The sequence below is a fragment of the Pseudonaja textilis genome, chromosome 10 (assembly GCF_049901715.1).
Source record: "Pseudonaja textilis isolate UNSWEBS1 chromosome 10, rPseTex1.2, whole genome shotgun sequence".
Classification (NCBI taxonomy): domain Eukaryota; kingdom Metazoa; phylum Chordata; class Lepidosauria; order Squamata; family Elapidae; genus Pseudonaja; species Pseudonaja textilis.
Window position 1 is genome coordinate 9,852,999 of NC_141999.1, and position 8,579 is coordinate 9,861,577.

Consider the following 8,579-nt stretch of genomic DNA (forward strand, 5'->3'; position numbering starts at 1 on the left):
CTGGTGCCCCCTGTAGGCCAAACGGGAGAACATTGAATTGGAAGCAACCTATTGGGCAATTGAATGCAGTTTTCCACTCGTCTCCCTCTTTAATTCGGATTCGGTAATAGGCCTCCTCAAGTCCAGTTTCGTGAAGATCTTCCCCTTGGCCAGGTGAGCCAACATGTCCTTCATTAGAGGGAGGGGGTACACATTTTCCACGGATACCGCGTTCAAATTTCGGTAGTCCACCACCAAGCGCTTGGAGCCATCTTTCTTCTCGCGGAACATCACAGGGGCCGCCACTCGAGGTCTGGCAGGTTGGATGAACCTCGTTTCAAATTCTTGTCGATAAACGACCTCAATTCCTCTAACTCCTTTGGGGTCATCGAATACATCTTTGGTTTCGGTAGTGTCACCCCGGTAGAAATTCAATGCTGCAATCGGTTGACCGATGGGAGGAGCTCATCGGAGGCCTCTTCGCTAAAAACTTCTCTTAGGTCCCAGTACTCTTTCGGGATTTTCTCCTCCCTTCTATGCGTTCGGCCCCTGTGGAAGCTGTCTCAGCAGGGGTTTGGGGCTTGGGATGGGGATTCTCCCCGGTTTAAGGGGTTTGCTCCTCCCTCCCTGGAGGTTGGTCAGTACGAATCCGTATCCACCCCTTTCTCCAGTTTACTTGGGGATTCCATTTCCGAAGCCAGGGCAATCCCAAGATTAGGGAGTGTTCCATCCCGGGAGCCACAATAAAGCACAAGGTCTCGCTGTGGGTTCCCATGGTCATCTCTAAGGGCTCCGTTATAAACCGTGCAGGGCAACCCCCGCTTCAGACCCATCTAATTGGTAAAAGGATATGGGCGTTTTCAAATTTCTCAGTCCAATGCCCATGCCTTTAACTACTTTCATGCTAATTAGGCACCTCGTGCACCCGAGTCCAATAAGGCCAGCATTTCCCCCTCAGTACCCGAGGTGGGCACCCTTAATTTAATTGGAATGGTAAGGGGGCCCGGTTAGGACTTACCGAGACGTCATCTTCAGTCGGTCTCACTCTCGTCGGGAGGAGTCGGGGTCCCAGCTCTTTTCCGCTGGGGAGTGACTTCTACAACCTCCCCTATTGTTAGCCCGGTTTCGCGAGGCCTGGTTGGGGAGGATTCGGGCTTCCTTCCAGGGCCCCGTCCTTTTTGGATCTGGTTTGACTCGACAATCCGCATTGGTGGCCTTCCTTCCCACAACGGAAACAGGCAGTGGATTTGGCCTTGTCATCACCCCTCCCTTCCGGGGCTTAGGGATCTCTCGGGCCGAGGAGGGAGCATGGTGCTCCATGCGGAGCCTCCTCTGCGTCTACTTGGGCTAGATCTATTTCCACCTCTTCCGCTAACAGGTACCACAACTGCAAGTCATGGGGATCCCTTCTGGAGATGCACATGTGGTATACCTCTTCATTTAGGCCATCTTTGTAGGCTTCTATTAGAGCTTCCTGGGACCAGCCTCGAATGCGATATGCCAGCTGTCTGAACTCTTGGGTGTAGTCAGCAACTGATCTTCCCCCTTGAGTTATGGTTTTCATCCTGATCCTGGCCCTTCTCTCTGCCAGAGGGTCTTCAAACCTCCTCCTCAAGGCAGTCATAAAAACATCAAGGCTTCGCAGTTGGGGGAGTTATCATTATACAGAGTCACCACCCAGTCAGCTGCCATCCCCTCCAGGGTTCTGGTAACACATCTTACTTTGGCTGCTTCAGAGGTGAACTCCCTTTCATATTCTGCCATATAGCTTCCAACCTGCACCAGGAAAAACCCCAAGTCCTTGGGATTTCCTCCAAACTTCACATCTAAGGAGGGCGGGTGGCGTCTTCTAGGCATTACCCCGCTGCTGGGGCTCCCCAGACGGGAGCTGGTGGTTGCGCCGGCGTGGGATGGGCCAGGGGGTGGTGGCAGCCCGACTTCCCCAGGCTGAACTCGCTCTCTCTTCCCCCTCATATGTTGGAGCCCTGCCGGGTTTCTCAGAAGCATCCTTAAAGCTTTTCCCGGCTTGATCCAGCCTGCATTCCATCTCCTCCCCCCCTGCCACAGCCGTTCCTCGCACCTCTTCGACTTACAGTGATTCCAGGAGGGGGTCTTCCGGATTTTTCCATCCAACTCCTAACGACCATCTGGGCATCTCGGTTGGAGTTTCTTCCAGTGTAAGGTCAGCTAACAAATCGGTGGCTGGCATCTCTGGTAACAGCATTTGCTGCCCCCCACAGCTCCCTGCTCATCCTCCTCGCTGGCTGGAGATGACATGATGTGAAAACCCCTCGGAAGAAAAATTGGTGTTTTCTCCGGGTGGGCTGATGGGGACTTTCGGAATAATGTCGGTATGTGCTCCTTTCAAAATCCAAGAAAGAAATACTCAGACTCCATGGTTCAGAGCAAAGTTCTTCTTTTACTGGAAGATGAAAAGGAAGCTACAAATGGAATTCGAAAGTGAGAATTTGGCGCGCAGATCACACATACAAAGAAATGGAATTGTTCCCACCCCCAAAGTCCAGAAGTCTCTGCCAATTAAAAGTTCTGAATATGATCATGTGAGCATCTTCAGGTAGTGATGAGGCCTCTGTCCGTTGACCTTGACATATTTTGATAAGACCTGCAGCTGCGCAAAAAGGATAGAGGCTAGGAAAGAAATGGAAAATTGGAAAGAAGAAATCCCCCTTCTTCTGCCCACAGTAAAAAGAATGCAAAACACCTCCAGCTCTCTTCCCCCACAATTACCCCTCCCCCCCGTTGCTAATGACAGCCGAAAGAAGTAAGCCTAGTAGTAGAGATACTAAGGGAGAAATAAAGGATAATAGTTGGGGCACCCGAAGAGATCTTGAGGCTGACAGTCGTCCTCAACATATGACCATTTGTTTAGTGACTGTTTGAAGTTGCAATAGCACTGAAGTGACTTATGATGGGTCTTCAGATTTAATGATCATTGTGTTGTGACCTGTCGGCCACTAGCCCCTCTAGTAGCTGAATCAGAGGAGGAGGAGGAGGAGGAGGAGGCGTGAGAATCAGGGTCAGCATCAGGGCAGTCTGAGAGCTCAGAGGAGGCAGCGGGAACGGAGCTGTCAGAAAGAGAGAGACAGACAGAAGCGGAGCCCGGGACATCCATCAGCCCTCAGATGGAGAGTCAACAGCCCCCAGGTCTGGAAATGGTTGATGAGGAAGAGGAGGAACAGCTGGGTCCAGTGCCTGACGCGCGACTGCACAGAAGGCAGAGGAGAGGAGGGCAGTGGAAATCTATGGGCCGGTCCTTGGGAAGGAAGAGCCACCTGTGTCAGTGAGGCCCCCCCTCTTGCTCTGGGGATAAAAGGCAGGGGGCGTAGATGAATAGGTTTGGCAGACAATATTTTTCCGGACTGATGGACTTGTTAGCCTGCAAGATAAACTTTTTTGCTGGGGCTGCTGTGGTGCTCCTAATAAAGGAACCTTTTGAGTTCATGTCAGAGGGTTTGTCATGTTTGGGTAGCTGGATCAGAACACATTGCAGCATCCCCATGGTCACTTGATCAAAACCGGGCTTGTGTTTATGACACTTGCAGCTTCCCAGCTGGCTTCCAACGAGCAAAGTCGGTGGGGGGGAAACCAGATTCACTTAAAGACTACATGATTTACTTAACAACTTCCGTGATCTGCTTAGAACAACTGTAGCAAAAATGTCCTAAAACAATGCACAGCTCACTTAACAATCGCCTTGCTTAGCAAATAGAAATTCTGGCTGGCCCCAATGGTGGCCATAAGTCAAAGACTGCCTGTATTTCTTTCCAAAGGAATATAAACCAGCTGTTAGATAGCTTTCCTCAAAAAATGAGCTTTTCCAGATCTATATCAAAATGATCAGTGTTGTCTCTCTTGCTGGCAGGGCTGATGAGCAATTTTTTTCCCCTATTTACTATCTGGGAAAATCTCAGAAAATGTAGATACTTTTTAGGCGACAGCGGTCCTTGTGTTTCTTTATCTTCTTAAGCCCCTTTTTCATTTTGCCTTGATTAATTGGGTTGTGCCTAAGTATTTAACCCTGAGAGGTGTCTATCTAGATTTTGAAAGCACACAGAAGGGTTTTTTGGCTTTAAAGTGTAAAAAAAAAATATATTAACTATGCTTGCATATGTTTTTCTTCCCTCTCTCACTGACCTGCAACCCTGTGAAAAAGTGTTCTCCCACTTAATTTCTCATTTTATATTCTGGATTTAGAAAAGCAAATAATGGGGAAACCAGGATTAGTGCTATTAAAAGATTACATTTAACACTGATTTTTGGATAATGGAATAATCACAGTTTCTCATATTGGTGACCTTGTGGGAAATATACTAAGCCATAATTGGCTTTTGAAATGCTAATGTTCCTTCCTGAAGGGACATAAATGCACTTTTTAATATGTCTGTAAATAGTACATCTTGAATCCAATGTTCTGCTTAGGGACTGGCAGATAATTGAACAGGAAACCACACAATCTGGAATTTTGCCCCTTAGAGATGGATTGGGAGCACTGTTTTTCAATCTTGCCAACTTTCAGAGCTGTGGACTTCAACACATCTGGAAATGGCTTAAGGTTGAGAAGTACTGATCTAGAAAAATCCAGAGGAGAAGTCTTCAAAGTTCCTTCGGGATGCAAAAAAATTAAGATTTTTGCCACACAGCCTTAACCTCCACATGATGCAAACCATTTCTGTTTTGGATTACTTTTAAAGCATCTCCTTTGTCTCTAAGCTGCATCTCCTTCTGAGTAAAGCTAGCTGTAATTTCATGCCCCAAATTCAGGGGTGGTATTCTACCGGTTTGGCCCGGTTCAAGTGAACTGGTAGCTCCGAGGATCAGCAATGAGCGATTGGTTTGCTTCAACGATCAGCAAAGTGTACGCTCACCAAAGCAGTTGTTACACTGGTTCAATTGCACCCCTGCCCAAATTGATGCGTGGCTGTCACACCCAAGCAGGCTGACGTGGCCTCAATGAAGACATCACTTCAGAATATAAGACAGGAGGAATATTACTGCCATATAGTGTCCATGCTAACAAATAATTCCTAAAGGGAAATGTCTAGCAGAGACATTGTGTCTCCAATTTATACCTTCCTTTGCTAGTTTTCTACAGGTAGTCCTAGACTTATGACTATACCTGAGCCCCAAATTTCCTGCCATGGTTGTTAACTGAATCACTGTAGTTATTAAGTTAGTAACCTGGTTGTTAAGTGAATCTGGCTTCTGCACTGACTTTGCTTGCCAGAAGACTGCAAAAGATGATCACATGACCCTGGGACACTGCAACTATTATAAATACATGCCAGTTGTCAAGCGCCTGAATTTTGATCGAATGACCATGGGGTTTGCTGTAATGGTCATGTGAAAAACTGTCACAAGTCACTTTTTTCCGTGCTGTTTTAACTTCAAGCAGTCACTAAACAATTGGTTGTAAATTGAGGACTGCCTGTGCTTTGGGCACAAGCCCAAAGTGGTATGTATGTTATCATCTCAAATCTCATTTCTTTGAATGTGTGGTGTGGTCTTAAGAGAAAGGAAGTTGTGATGGTTCTCAGAATTGTCAAAAAAAAGTTTCATCTCCATGCGGATATTAATTCCTCTATAAGTTTTTCAAAGCTTACATAATATACATAATATGCCTGTGTATTTAAATAAACATATGCTGTAAAAAGTACTTACTATTGTTGAGAAAATAAAATTTGTACTTATTTTCCACATGGACGTTGAATGTTGATTCATTTTCTTTTTCCTGCTTGGTACTAGAAAACCCAAAGCATTGCAAACTAAACAGTAATTAACCAAAGCCTGAAATCCAATTGAACATGTAGTCCCTGGAGATTAATTTGCACCTTCACTCTTGATTTTTAAGAAGCATCTGAAAACCTTCTTTTGAAGTCCACTGGGGAACAAGGATGGCCATTTTTAAGTGTATTCTTAATGAATTTTTATCAACATCACTGTTTATACTGTACATTAAGATGGCTGTTGAGCTTCTGGTGCATTACAGGTTTGTGAAAGAGAGCAGTATAAAAATGATCCATGAATAAATGAAAGATGTAGCTCTGTAAAGTTAGAAGTTACAAACATTGAAGGGCTATTGTGGTGCAGTGGTTAGAGTGAAGTACTGCAGGCTACTTCTGCTGACTGCCAGCTGCTAGCAGTTTGAGTACCACAGGCTCAAAGTTGACTCAGCCTTCCATCCTTCTGAGGTGGGTAAACTGAGGACCCAGATTGTTGGGGGGCAATATGGTGACACACTAAACCGCTGAGAGAGGGCTGTAAGACACTGAAGCAGTATATAAGTCTAAGTGCCATTGCCACAGTTCCAAAATTTGTCATAAATCTCTTCAGAAAATCCTTTACAGGTAGTCCATATTTTAGCAACTGTTTGACATTTAACTGACACTGAAAGAAAAGTTACTTATGACTGGTTCTCATGCTTAAAACCATTGCAATATCCCCTTGGTTACATGGTCAAAAGTTGGATATTTGGCAACCAGTATATATTTATAACGGTTGATTGCTGTGCCCCAGCCAGCTTATATCAAGCAAAATCAGCGGGGAAAACTGGATTGAAAAACTGAACCTCAACTTTTTCGAGTTTAGCCTGCATTTGACATTTGTGTTGTGTTTTGTTATACGCTGGTTTTTGTCTTTCTTCTGCTTTTTCTGACTTAAATGAGGCAAAATAAATAGATCGTGAGGTCCACAGTCTTCTCCACAGGCACATTTCAAGTGCGCAGCTTCTTTTGGGCTACAGGTAAGTCTCGATTAATGCTGATAATGAATCTCACAAAAATTCAAATTTGCATAATTTAAAGTGATATTTCTGTGGAAAATAGGATGACTGGTTTTTACCTGATGGACATAGGCAATGAAAATGGTTAAATTTTTATATGTTTAATAATGAAATATTACAAAGATTAAAAGAATATACTCATGACTTAGATGTATTTTTAACAAAGTCTTAAAAGTAATTATAGAAAGCAAAATGAAAAAAAAAAAACCTATTTCTATCCTTGATAGATTTCATAAATATTTAAAATAAATCAAGTGAACAAAGGACAAGCAGGGGGATAAACCCATACCCAAAATGTATCTGGTGTCTCAGGTATTCTGTGGTAGTTCTTCAAAACGAACCTTTTATATTTTTTTTGAGCTTTCCTTGAACGGAACATTTTTTCCCTCCATTTGGCAAACACAGCAGTTAGCATCTGAAAACTCCCAACAGCAACTGCACGTGTGTGCTAGCTTCCCAATAACTGAATTTTGGCTTGGGTTAAATGCAACCTGGTATCAATATATTTTACTTATCAAGTTTAGACTTTGAGTGGTTTACAGATATAGTTGGACTAAATCGAATATGGTACTATTTGAATTTGCAATAATTGTGATCTAGCTGTAGTGCTTATCCCTCCTGTTTTCTTTTTGAATAACAGGAGGGGAGAAGCCAAAACTACAGCTATTCCTTGACTTACAATGGTTCGTTTAGTAACCATTTACAACGGTGCTGAAAAAAAGTAACTTATAATTGTTTTTCGCACTTATGACTGTTGCAGTGTCTTGGGGTCATGTGCAGAGGTGGTATTCAGCGGGATCTGACCAGTTCTGGAGACCCGGTAGTGGAAATTTTGAGCAGAGAACCGGCAAATCCCACCTCTGAGTGGAGATTTTGCAGTATCCTTCCCCTGCCACTCCCATCAAGCCACGCCTGCAGAACTGGTAGTTAAAAAAAAAAATTGAATCCCACCACTGGTTTGTGATCCCCTTTTGCGACCTCTGATGAGCAGAATCAACGGGGAAATCATCTTTACTTAACAACCATGTTACTAACTTAACATCTGCAGTGATTCACTTAACAAATGTGGGAAGAAAGATTGCAAACTGGGGCAAAAGTCACTTAACCTATGTCCCACTTAGCCACAGAAATTCTAGGCACAATTGTCATAAGTCAAGGATTACCTGTATAATATATTTTTTATTATTGAGGATAAAGGTGGTCCTCAACTTATAACTAAATATTTAGAATTTAGAATAACAGAGTTGGAAGGGACCTTGGAGGTCTTCTAGTCCAACCCCCTGCTCAGGCAGGAACCACTTCAGACAAATGGATGTCCAATCTCTTCTTAAAAACTTCCAGTGTTGGAGCATCTGGAGGCAAGTTGTTCCACTGATTAATTGTTCTAATGCTCAGGAAATTCCTCCTTAGTTCTAAGTTGCCTCTGTCCTTGATTAGATTCCACCCATGGCTTCTTGTCCTGCCCTCGGGTGCTTTGGAGAATAGCTTGACTCCCTCTTCTTTGGGGCAGCCCCTGAGTTATTGGAACACTGCTATCATGTCACTTCTAGTCCTCCTTTTCATCAAACTAGACATACCCAGTTCCATTCATTTAGTGATCGCTCAAAGTTACAACGGCACTTTAAAAAAAAATGTGAATTACGACACTTACAGCATGGCCAGAGTGATCAACATTTGGTTACTTGGCACCTAAACATACTTAAGATGGGTGCAATATCCCAGGCTCATGGGACCACAATTTGCAACTTTCCCAGTCGAATCCCGACAGGCAAAATCAGTGAGGGAATCCGGATATGCTTTA